Raw genomic sequence first — 13688 nt, 5'->3', positions numbered from 1 at the left:
CCAATCATGTGCATTTGCTGTAATTTTGTCAAAATTCTGAGTAAGTTGGTGCCTGGGTGAATCTGCATATCTGGAATGGTTTTTCAATAGATGCACATCACAAGAGCAATGATGAATGAGCTTAGTGCATCTTGAATTCCATCACAGTGCAGTTCCAGTTAACGCAAAATTCAAATCTGTTTTAAATTTGATTTAAAATTTGTTTTCTGAAATGCACCGTGTGAAATTAAAATTGGCGATGTTTGAGTTGCTGTAATGTGATGTGTGCATACCATATGAACAATGAATTGTCCAAGACAATCAATCTGGTTGCACCATTCTGCAGAATCCATAACTCATTCAAGCAGCTTGATCGAACTGCACCTCTCTTTGATTGTTGCTTCTGAATTTTTTTGTTTTTGAATCTGTCCAATTTAGAAATCCCCGTTGGACATCTTTTCAGTCATTCCTAGCGTATTGTTCAACTTTCAATCACTGTCCTAGAGTCATAAAAGTTGTTTTCAGCTCAATTTGAATCTTCTGTGAAAATTTGGTTGGTGAATTGTACCAATTTTGGTGTTAAAGAGCAACTCATACAGTGAATTTTTGAGTTACAAGTGTTTAGCCTCGGCTGGCAGCTTATACAAGTTCCATTTGATAAAACAAAGTTGCTCAAGTCATAAAATTAAGTGTTCAAGCTTGTTTGTGCAAAATTGTTAGCCAAACCACCAAATTTTCAACATTTTTCTGAAAACAAGTTGCTCTTTTCTGCATAAATGTTTGCTGGTTTGGTACATCTATGATTGAGTGAGAATTGGTAGCAAAAGCTTGATCAAATTGCCTTAAAAGAAATCTCAAATGTAAAGAAAGAAAATGAGAACAAGCACTCTTAAAAAGCTAATCAAAACAAGTGCCAATTCTGAATTACCAATTATGTACCAGTATCAGAATTTCTCTTAGGCATTTCATCGAACAGTTTTGCCTATTTGGAAATTGAGCTCGATTTAGCTGTATATGCAACTTGTATTCGTTTATTTGCTTTTTAAATGCACTCTAGAGCCTTTCCTAAGATCATTTTGAGTGCCACCCATTATTGCTAACCTTTAATTGCTTGATTTGAATTGTTTGAAAATTCTGCACATAAGCTGTTTGATCAAATCACAGTTGTGCATTCTAGTTCTGCAAATTTTTGGCAGCAGCAGAGTTGTTTCTTTTCTACACTCGAAACTGATTGATGGTGGTTCTTTTGAGCTCTTTGTTGGGTGCATAAGTATCTCAGGTGGTCCTACAACACTGGTAGCATCTTAGGCAGTGGATTGGAGCAAGGAAAGATCAACTTTGGAGTTGATCTTTGGTGCAGCAGGACCACGTTTTTCACTGGTCTTAAATTCTGGTGGCTGCAAACAGCAGCATATTTTCACTCTGCAGTTGAAAGATTTGCATGAATCACTTCTGATTCATTTCTTGTTTGAGAGCAACCAAAGCTACCACATTAAACTACCTTGTGTTCTTCCAAATTTTTTTTGTTGTTTCCATTGTATTGTTTTTTTTTATTTTCTTTTCCATTCTTGTAAGTTGGCCATTTCAAGCAAGTGAAGTGGAAGAGCTCATAAGTGTTCTTCCCTCATTTGCTAACTTGACTTAAAGTCTCATCATTTTAAAATTGGTAGACGGTGAGTGTGTCTTAGATCTAAAAAGTCTAAGCCTCACCTAGGAGACCTCACCTTTAATTTCGTTTTAATTTTGCAAGTTTCGCATAGGAAGTCTTAGAGTCCGTCCTTAGAGTCTAAGGTTTTCTTTCTTTGTGTTTGTTTGTGTCTCCATATATTTAGTGAATTTAGAAGTGATTTTGATTTAAAGACTTTTAGAAAGTAACTAAGGACATATTTGGCAAGGCAAGACTTGGTACTTAAGTGACCTACAAGGTCCACCTCTCTTACCTGGAATATTGCCCTCAAGTGAACTCTCTTAGTCTTTACTTCAAGAAAATTTTTAAGTTCATAAAATGTCTGAAAGACATTCCCCTAGAATTAATGAGGAACCTAAAGATCAATTTTGTTTTCAAACTCTTGTCAATCAACTCAAAGAAATTGAAAGGAAAATAGGGCAAGAAAAGATTCAAAGAGAATTGCACAATGCCATGGTTACTAATGAGTTGAAAATGCTAAGAGATGAACAAGTTCAATATAGGGAGAGAAGCATGAGTGGAGAATCCCAAAGTGAGCAAGAAAACATAAGAGTAGGAGATTACTATCCTTCTTCATCAAGAAGGCATAGGCGTGACTATGAAAATCCTCCTCCTCCTCCTAAGGAAGTCAATGTGGTATTGCCTCATTTTCATGGGAAAGATAACATTGAGGCTTACCTTGACTGGGAAATGAAAGTAGAGTAAATATTTGCCTATCAACAAGTGTCGGAGGAAAGGAAAGTCTCTCTAGCTACCCTTAGTTTTCAAGGGTATGCAATGTATTGGTGGACTGATAACGGTTGAAAAACCGTTATTTTTATGCTTAAATTTGATACCAAAAGCAACCTTTAAGACTTAGAAACTAGCTTGAACTCATATTTTTGCTTTAGTTTTGAGAATAAGAGAGTTGAAAGTGAATTTAATGGTTTTGTGCAAGATTCCCTTGATTTTGTAGGCTAATTGAATGATTTGAAAGAAGAATTGAAATACCGAATGATTGGAGTGCTGAAAAGTCAACCAGAAACCAGAAAAGTCAACCAGTCAACCAGAAAAGTCAACCAGTCAACTAGAAAAGTCAACCAGTCAACCAGAATGCTGAAAAACCAACCAGAACGCAGAAAAAGTCTGACCGAGTGGTGCTGAGCGGAAAAATACCGCTGAGCGGCACTTTTCGGGTGCCGAAATCACCGCTGAGGGGCAAAATAGCAGCTGGGGGGCAAAATGGATCATGCGCTAGTACCGCTCAGCGGTAAAATACCGCTGAGCGCCATTCTAAGTGGGCTTGGACCGGTTTTCTTTTGTTTTTATGGGCTTGGACTTGTTTTATGTTATTTTTATGCCCTATTTAAGGACTTGCACGTCCTAGGGTTTGTATCTTTGGCTGAAACGAAGCAAACACTCTCTCTTCCACCCCTTGGGGTAGATTGGGAGATGGTGACAGCTCTCCTCTTCTCTCTCTCGGGTTTTTCTATCTCTTTCATTCTTTCATTATTATTCATCTAGGTTCACCATGAATATGGTGAACTAAACCTTGTATGTTTGTTGGGGAATCAATGTAATCTTTTGAAGCTCTCATATATGGAATTTGTGCTTGCATCTTAATCTAAGACTTATGCTTTCTTTCATCATTAGTTAGGGTTTTTCCTCTTTGCTCAATGCTTGCTTTGTTTAACTCATTCAATGCATGATTATTGATTTTGTCGATACGGGAACGTACGGGGAAGTCTAGATCCGGGGAAGTCTAGATCCGGGGAATTTCTCCTAATAGTATATTGGTTGCCTTAAGCTCCTGTGCTAAAAAAACTAATTATTAGGAATGCTAGGAATCGTATGAACTCGTAATTAGGGAGAAGCCTTCTTGAAAGGTAATTTAGAGAGTGGCATTAACAATGATGACTTGAATGTTGAATTCCTAAAATATATGAGACTGGATAAGATGAAATTGACCCCCAACAACATATTCATCAATATATTTCATTGAAAGTGCTTGTCTTTTGTTTTATCCATTGATCAACCTCATGCATACATGTTTATTTTCGTCTTTTGCATATTAAACTCCACTTATTTTGTTCATAAGTCTTAGCTAATCAACAAATCACATAACTAAACTGGGCCGTGAGTCCTTTGGGAGAACGATACTTGGTCTTACCGAGTTTATAATTTGAAACGATTCAGTCATACTTGCCGATTGTTAATCAAGTTTGTGACATCATATTTTGGTGATCATAAATTTGTGCATCATGGACTGCTCTAGTCAAAGAGAGACTGAGACAACAACTCCCTCCCATTAAATATTGGAATGAACTCACAACTGCTCTCAAGAAAAGGCACATTCCCTCTTACTATAAAAGGGAACTTATGGATAAGCTCCAAAGGTTGCAACAAAAGTCTATGTCTGTTGAAGGCTATAGACAACAAATGGAGCTATATATAATGAGAGCAGGGATCACAGAGGCAGAGGAAACTACTTTAGCTAGATTTTTGAGTGGGTTAAACTTGGACATAAGGGATAAAGTTGAACTTCTACCTTATAGAGATTTGAATGAACTTGTTCAAATGTGTATAAAGGTAGAACAACAAAATCAGCGGAAAATTTCTGCCAAAAGATTTCAGTCTCCCTTTGAGCCGAAATTTACTAAAGCAAAAGAACCCCTCAAACCTCTAGCCGAAATAGTTGAAAAACCAAACAAAGAGTCATCTTCACACACTCGCACAAGTGATATAAAGTGTTTCAAGTGTTTAGGTAGGGGTCATATAGCTGCTCAATGTCCTACTAAAAGAACCATTCTTTTAAAGGGAAAGGACATCTATAGCAGTGAAAGTGAATCCCCCACCAGTGAAGTGAGAGTGAAACGGAAAAAGAAGAGGAAGTGTTTGCGGATGATTGTCAACTTCTCATAGTGAGAAGGGTGCTTAGCAGTCAACCAAGTCTGGAACAACTATCACAAAGAGAGAACATCTTTCATACAAGATGTAAAATTCAAGAAAACTATTGTTCTCTCATTATTGATAGTGGTTCTTGCTGCAATTGTTGTAGTACCAGACTAGTTGAAAAGCTGAATCTTGCTGTAATACTCCATCCCAAACCTTATAGACTTCATTGGCTAAATGAAGATGGGGACATTACAGTCAAGAATCAAGTTAAAGTGGCTCTATCCATAGGGAACTTCAAAGATGAAGTTGTTTGTGATGTAGTTCCTATGGAAGCTTGCCATGTGCTATTGGGAAGACCATGGCAATTTGATCATAACACTATACACCATGGTCTTACCAATACCATAACTGTGCACAAACAAGACAAGAAATTTGTGCTTCAACCTTTGACACCTACTCAAGTGGCATAAGATCAAGCACAAATGAAGTCCGCTAGGGATCAGGAAAAGAAACAAAAAAAGAAAAAAATTCCAAAACAAAAGAGCGGTGTAGTCATTAGGGAAGAAAGAGAGGTGATAGAGTCCCGTGTTCCTTCCCACAAGGTCACTCAACATGAAGTTCTTTTAAATAAAAAGACTTTAAACAATACACTTCAAGTTGAGCAACCTTCATACCTTCTTCTTTGCCAAGGAACACTCACCTGCACATCTAGTGAAACTCAGACTACTACTCTTTCTCTTTCAATACAAAAACTTTTGAAGGAATTTGATGATCTATTTCCCAAAGAAATTCCAAATGGGCTTCCACCATTAAGAGGAATAGAACATCAAATTGACTTCATGCCAGGGGCAACTCTTCCTAATAGGCCTGCCTATAGGACTAATCCCCAAGAAACCAAAGAGATTGAGTCACAAGTCCAAGAATTACTAGATAAGGGTTTGGTTCAAAAGAGCCTCAGCCCCTGTGCTGTACCTGTGTTGTTGGTGCCCAAAAAGGATGGGAAGTGGCGCATGTGTTGTGATTGTAGGGCTATCAACAACATCACAATAAAGTATAGACATCCCATCCCTAGACTTGATGATATGTTAAATGAATTACATGGGGCTCAAATTTTCTCAAAAATAGATCTTAAGAGCGGATATCACCAAATTCGAATCAAAGAAGGTGATGAGTGGAAAACTGCTTTTAAGACTAAGTTTGGGTTATATGAGTGGCTAGTAATGCCTTTTGGTCTTACAAATGCCGCAAGTACATTCATGAGACTTATGAATCATGTTTTAAGGGATTGCATTGGGAAGTTTGTAGTTGTTTATTTTGATGACATATTGGTATATAGTCAAGATTTGCAGAATCATGAAAAACATTTGAGAGCTGTTCTAATAATTCTTAGAACCAATAAATTGTTTGCAAATCTTGACAAATGCACCTTTTGTGTTGATAGTGTCATCTTTCTCGGTTTTGTAGTCAATAAAAGTGGGGTCCATGTTGATCCTGAGAAAATAAAGGCCATCCAAGAATGGCCAACTCCAAAGAATGTAGGAGAAGTTAGGAGTTTTCATGGATTGACAAGCTTTTATAGAAGATTTGTGCCTAACTTCTCTAGTCTAGCTTCACCTCTCAATGAATTGGTGAAAAAGGATGTTACATTCATTTGGGGAGACAAACAACAAAAGGCTTTTGAGCTACTTAAAGAGAAGCTCACTCAAGCTCCCATTCTAGCTCTTCCAAATTTTGCCAAAACTTTTGAGTTAGAATGTGATGCTTCTGGACACGGAATAGGTGCTGTGTTATTACAAGAAGGACACCCAATTGCTTATTTTAGTGAAAAACTTCATGGTGCTTCTTGTAATTACCCCACCTATGGCAAAGAGCTCTATGCTCTTGTGAGGGCTCTTCAAACTTGGGAACATTATCTTGTTTCCAAGGAGTTTATTATTCATAGTGATCATGAATCACTAAAATATTTGAAGAGCCAACACAAGTTGCAAAAGAGACATGCTAGGTGGTTGGAATTCATTGAACAGTTCACTTATGTTATCAAATACAAGAAAGGAAAGGCTAATATAGTGGCAGATGCTTTGTCAAGAAGAAATATCTTACTAGCCACTTTAGGAGCTCAAATTCTTGGGTTTGATAACATAAAAGAATTGTATACTCAAGATAGTGACTTTGTCACCTTATATGAGGAATGTTTGCAAAAGCCACAAGTAGGATTCTATGTGAGAGATGGGTATCTTTTCAAAGAGGGCAAAATTTGTATACCCCAAGGCTCACAAAGAAAACTCCTTGTCAAAGAAATGCATGAGGGAGGGTTGATGAGGCATTTTGGGGTTGATAAAACCTTAAGCATGCTAAAAGAGAAATTCTTTTGGCCCCACATGAGGAGAGAAGTCCAAAGGCATTGTTTCAAGTGCATTACTTGTTTAACATCCAAATCTAGAGCAATGCCTCATGGTCTTTACACTCCCTTACCCATTGCTTCAACTCCTTGGGAAGATATTAGCATGGATTTTGTCTTAGGACTACCCAAAACATCAAGGGGTTTTGATTCTATTTTTGTGGTTGTGGATCGTTTTAGCAAAATGGCTCATTTTATACCATGCCACAAGATAGATGATGCAAGTAATGTGGCTAGGTTATTCTTTCGAGATGTGGTTAGACTTCATGGACTACCTAGGGTCATCATTTCTGATAGAGATTCAAAATTTCTTAGTCACTTTTGGAGAACCTTATGGTCTCGATTAGGGACTAAGCTGTCTTTCTCTACTACTTGCCATCCTCAAACAGATGGTCAAACTGAAGTAGTAAATAGATCTCTATCCACTCTATTAAGAGTAGTCCTCAAGGGTAACCACAAATCTTGGGATGAGTATCTTCCACATGTGGAGTTTGCTTATAATAGGGTAGTTCATCGAACTACTAAAATATCTCCTTTTGAGGCTGTATACGGTTTTAATCCTCTCACACCTCTGGATTTGATTTCCTTACCTTCTTCACATGAGTTTGTTCATAAAGAGGGAATATCTAAATCCAAATTCATTAAAACTTTTCATGAGAGGATTAGTAATCAAATACAACTACAAAGTGAGAGATATGCTAAGTATCATAATAAGGGTAAAAAGGAAGTCATTTTCAATGAAGGTGACTTAGTTTGGCTTCACCTTCGAAAGGAAAGATTTCCTATTCAAAGGAAGTCCAAATTAAGTCCTCGAGGAGATGGTCCTTTTAAAGTCCTTAAGAAGGTCAACAATAATGCTTATCAATTAGACCTTCCATCAGAATATGGTGTCCATTCTACTTTTAATGTTACTGATCTTCTTCCTTTTGCAGGAGTTGATACAGATGATGATTTAGATTTGAGGACAAATCCTCTTCAAGGGGAAGGAGATGATGACTTAGGGCAAGGACCCATCACTAGAAGTATGGCTAGAAGAATTCAAGAAGAGCTTGAAGATATGGACACAACTAGACACGTTCTTTTCCTTCAATTTAAGTGGAATTTGGAGACACCAAGAGAAGGGGTAAAACTGTCCAGTTGATGGTCAAAATTGCTAGCTGCACCACCACTCTTTGCTAAGCACACCACAACAGCACCTCCGCCCCTCAACACCATTAGCTCACGTGCTGCTTTAGTTTTAAGCACATTTTTCATAAATCTTTCACATTTTACACATGGGTCATTCCCTTTCTTACTCGTTGCAGCTCCATGGATCACATAAATTCATGGTAGCCACCCTTGTAAAGATACTTTTGAGAATATTGAATTTTAATCTGCTGATGCATTTTCCAGCACCTAAAACTCTGCCCAAAAGTCATCCCAATGAGCTTCCCTTCTCCATCTAGCTTCCTTCCAGTGGAAGGCCGCCTGAGCTAGTTCTCCACCTCCCAAACAGCTCCTCAACCATCACTTACGCTACTGCCTTTTCACTCTGCATCTCCGCTGCCATCTTTGGATTCTACTTCCCGCTGCATCCAATCTATCATTCTCGTTGGAGCAGCTTCATCACCAAGTCACGCTTTGGCCTCTATTTTTAGATTCTTCTCTGCACACACACTCCTAAACATTTTTCCAAAGGTTCTCTACATTTTTCCTTTCATTCCTCATTAGAAAATCTCCCTTCCACTCACTTTCTCACTAGCTTTCCATCTAAGTTTGGGGTTGGGAGAGAGCATCATTGATGGGGCTGAGTTTTTCAAAGCACTAGAGTAGGATTTGTTTTATCAATCACTTTTGTTTTTAGAATAGGATTTGATGTACTCAATTGGAAACTTTGTCTGTTATGATGGTTTGCTTACGATTGTTGTTTGATAAGTAATGCTTGATGATGTTTTGATATTGATTGATGTTGAGAATGTGCACATTATATGCTTATACAGGTGGTTCACAAGCATTGTGAACAAATGCAAGATATTGTGGTTGTGATTATGATTCTAAGCAGGATGTTATATGTGGAATGTGAATGAGCTTATATGTGAGGTTTTGAGCTCCAGAGTTGTTATTGTTGATACTATTACTGTGAAAGCATGAATGACTTTGCCCAGGTTTTCTATGATTGAATTACTTGCTTGTTTGCATCATATGATCAAGGCCATTTGTTGGTAACCCTTTTATTAGCCAAATTCATAAATTTAGCCCACTAAAAGAGAGCATTATGTGTTCTATCATTTGAACCCGTAGCCTTGAACATAATTTGAAAACCCCTTGTGAAAAGCTTTACCTTGAGTTAAGTAGAAAATATTTTGTGGTATTGACAAATGTTCAAGTTTGGGGTTGCTGGGAAGTTATGAAAGGGAAATTGAAAGCATTGAGCTAAGAGCTAAGAATTAAGTATGTGAAAAGAAAAAGAAAAAGAGAAAGAAAAGAGAAGAAAAAGCAAAGCTCAATGCAAAAGAAAGTTGGGAATAAGTAAGAATGGTTGTGTTTATATGATTCTCTTAACTCAAGGGTTTTGTGATCTAGAAAAACCAATTTTCTTGTTAGCCCAGCCACATTATAAGCCATTGAAAAGTCCTTGTGATGATGTGTGCTTGTAAGTGTTTTTGATTATGGTGAAATGAAAGGCAAAGTTGATTCATGTGACATTGTAATAGTAGAGTGAATGAGTGAATATCTCCTATATACTTGTGTGTTTGAGTGAAACACTTTATCTAGTGAGGATAGATTCCATGAACACATAAGAACATCTTTTCTTAGTTAATTGATCATTCATGAAAATAGCATTTGTTGGATAGTATGTGTTTGAGGGATCACTAAAAGCATGTGCACATCTTGATTGAAGTCTTGATGATGAGCTAAATTGAGTATTTACTTGTCTTGGAAGAAGGATTTTCGAATGTGGTGAACCATTATATGGATTGATGGAAGATTGAGTTACATCTTGTTTGCTTGAGGACAAGCAAAGTTTTAAGTTTGGGGTTGTGATAACGGTTGAAAAACCATTATTTTTATGCTTAAAATTGATACCAAAAGCAACCTTTAAGACTTAGAAACTAGCTTGAACTCATATTTTTGCTTTAGTTTTGTGAATAAGAGAGTTGAAAGTGAATTTAATGGTTTTGTGCAAGATTCCCTTGATTTTGTAGGCTAATTGAATGATTTGAAAGAAGAATTGAAATATTGAATGATTGGAGTGCTGAAAAGTCAACTAGAAACCTGAAAAGTCAACCAGTCAACCAGAAAAGTCAACCAGTCAACCATAATGCTGAAAAACCAACCAGAACGCAAAAAAAGTGTGACCGAGTGGCGCTAAACGGTAAAATACCGCTGAGGGGCAAAAAGAACAGCTGGGGACAAAATGGATCATGCGGTATTACCGCTCAGCGGTAAAATACCGCTGAGCGCCATTCTAAGTGGGCTTGGACCGGTTTTCTTTTGTTTTTATGGGCTTGGACTTGTTTTATGTTATTTTTATGCCCTATTTAAGGACTTGCACGTCCTAGGGTTTGTATCTTTGGCTGGGAGGAAGCAGAAACACACTTTTTGACCCCTTGGGGGTAGATTGGGAGATGGTGACGGCTCTCCTCTTCTCTTTCTAGGGTTCTATCTTTCATTCTTTCATTATTGTTCATCTAGTTTCACCATGAATATGGTGAACTAAACCTTGTTTTGTTGTTGGGGAATCAATGTAGTCTAGTGAAACTCTCATATATGGAATTTGTTTTAACATCTTATTTTAAGATACATGCTTTCTTTCATCTTTAGTTAGGGATTTTCCTCTTTGCTTAATGCTTGCTTTGTTTAACTCATTCATTGTCATGATTATTGATTTTGTCGATATGGGAACGTACGGGGAAATCTAGATCCGGGGAATTTCTCCCAATAGCATATTGGTTGCCTTTAAGCTCCTGCACTTCAGAACTAATTACTAGGAATGCTAGGAATTGTATGAACTCGTAATTAAGGATAGGCCTTCTTGCAAGGTGATTTAGAGAGTGGCATTAGCAATTGATGAAAAGAATGATGAATTCCTAAAAGTATATGAGAGTGGATAAGATGAAATTGATAACCCCAACAACATACTCATCCATCTAATTCATTAAAGTATTTGTTTTCCTCTTTTCCATTGATCAAATTCATGCATACATGTTTAATTACTGTCTTTTGCATTTAAACCCTACAATCAATCGTTCACAAGTCTTAAATAATCAACAAATCATATAACTAACTAGGCCGTGAGTCCTTTGGGAGAACGATACTTGGTCTTATCGAGTTTTATTACTTGATACGATTCGGTCACACTTGCCGATTGTTAAACAAGTTTGTGGCACTGTTTTTCGGTGTTCATAAATTTGTCATCATAAAGTTACTTCTATAAAAAAATTCTTTCTTGGATTGATACTAATTAGAGATATATTTGATGCTTATTGTAGATATATTTTTGATCCAAGAGGAAAGTAACAAACCAAAGTTGTGCTTCTTTATATCTTTCCGATTTGAGGACAAATCGTTTTTCAAGAGGGAGGGTATGATGGAAACCCGTTTAGGACATTCCATTCAAAGGAGTATCAACTTAAGCTAAGACTAAGAAAGGGAAGTGAAGAAGGATTGTTAAAGACTCTTTCTTAATTTTCTTTCTCTAAGTCTTAGTAGAATTCTCTTTAATATGTTTATATGTGTTTTGTAGGGTCTAATAAAGCTAGGAGATCATGAAACAACCAGCCAAGGAGTTGTTTAGCCAAGAGAAGCAAAGGAGTAAAAGGCATAATTTTGCACCATATGAAGCCTGACGTGCATCTAGCACCAGTTGTGATCTTCCACGTGCATCCAACACCTTTCATGTGCAACCAACAGCTTCAGAAACGTTTCAGCAGATTCAAGAGATCTCCACGTGGGTGATAACAGTTGAAAAACTGTTATTTTCATGCTTAAAATTGATACTAAAAGCAACCTTTATACTTAGAAACTAGCTTGAAATCATGCTTTTCTTCATATTTTCAGAAATAAGACAGCTGGACAGGTTTATGCTTGATTTCAGTGTTTTTGTGCAGGTTTTAAGGTGAATTTGGTGAAAGAAGTGAAGAAGGAGAGATATGGAATCAGAAAAGACATCAAAAAGTGCAAAAGAAGAAGCCGAAGTCACCGCTCAGCGGCAGTTTACCGCTGAGCGGCACTCAGGAGCTCACGGGAGGACCGCTGAGGGGCAAAATGGCCGCTGAGGGGAAGAAACGTGACACGCACTTACCGCTGAGCGGTATTTTACCGCTGAGCGGCACTTTAATGGGCTTGGACCTAATTTTCTGTAATTTACGAATAATATATAAGCTTTAGGGTTTCCTAGGGTTTGTATCTTTGGCTGGAACGAAGCAAACACTCTCTCTTCCACCCCTTTGAAGGAGGATCTTGGATGCTGAGGCTTCCTCTTCACCTTTCTAGGGTTTTATCTTTCATTCTTTCATTGTAATTCATCTAGGTTCACCATGAATATGGTGAACTAAACTCTGTATGTTTGTTGGGGAATCAATGTAATCTTTTGAAGCTCTCATATATGGAATCTGTTTTTACATCTTTTAATTAAGACTTATGCTTTCTTTCATCATTAGTTAGGGTTTTTCCTCTTTGCTTAATGGTTGCATTGTTTAACTCATTCGATGCGTGATTATTGGTTTTGTCGATACGGGCGCGTACGGGGAAGTCTAGATCCGGGGAATTTCTCCCAATATCATATTGGTTGTCGTTAAGCTCCTGCACTTATGAACTGATCATTAGGAATGCTAGGAATTGTATGAACTCGTGATTAGGGAGAAGCCTTCTTGAAAGGTACTTTAGAGAGTGGCATTAACATTGATGATTTGAATGTTGAATTCCTAAAATATATGAGAGTGGATAAGATGAAATTGAACCCCAACAACATATTCATACATAAATTTCATTGAAAGTGTTTATCTTTTGCTTTTTGCCATTGATCAAAACTTCATGCATACATATTTAATTTTCGTCTTTTGCATATAAAATCCAAATATTTCGTCTTTAAGTCTTAGCTAATCAAGAAACCACACAACTAAACTAGGCCGTGAGTCCTTTGGGAAGAACGATACTTGGTCTTACCAAGTTTATTACTTGAACGATTCGGTCACACTTGCCGATTGAAAAACAAGTTTGTGACATCATATTTTGGTGTTCATAAATTTGTCCATCAATTTTTTGGCGCCGTTGCCGGGGACTCTGGTTTAACTAGTTAATTTGTGTGATTATTGATTATCTTTGATTTTAATTTTGAATTTCTGTTTTTATTTTCTGTTTTTATTTTTTTTTGGTTATTATTTTATTTTATTTTATTTTATTTTTTCTGTTTTTATTTTATTTTATTTTATTTTTTCTGTTTCTATTTTTCTGTTTTTATTTCCTATCTTCTTATCTTTTCAATTATATATATATATATTTTTTTTTCTCTATCTTTTTGTGCTAACAATTGTTTTTAGGGTTTTGTGCCTAATGTCTGCAGAATGCAATTTGGTCAAAAATTTAACTATATGGGCACTCAATTTTACCAAAGTAATCTCAATCACTGGTGGGAACCTCACTCAAGCATGGATCAAAGCCAATTTTGGCAAGCTGCTGGACAATTTGAGAACCAACCACAACAACAATGGCAGCAACAACCCTTTCTATCAGGAAGTTTGGATAGGTTGGAGGACACCCTTCAACGAT

The 13688-nt window shown here is 37.0% G+C and overlaps 1 pseudogene; it reads left to right on the top strand.

Annotated features, from left to right (window-relative positions):
- The first annotated feature begins 2119 nt into the window (after positions 1-2119).
- LOC148199330 (uncharacterized) lies at positions 2120-8079 on the top strand (annotated as a pseudogene).
- Positions 8080-13688: the final 5609 nt, after the last annotated feature.

The sequence above is a fragment of the Vigna umbellata genome, chromosome 4 (genome assembly GCF_029865625.1).
Source record: "Vigna umbellata cultivar VRB3 chromosome 4, Vumbellata_1.0, whole genome shotgun sequence".
NCBI classification, from domain to species: domain Eukaryota; kingdom Viridiplantae; phylum Streptophyta; class Magnoliopsida; order Fabales; family Fabaceae; genus Vigna; species Vigna umbellata.
Note: the sequence above shows the minus strand (reverse complement) of the source record. Positions and strands in the feature narration are given on the sequence as shown.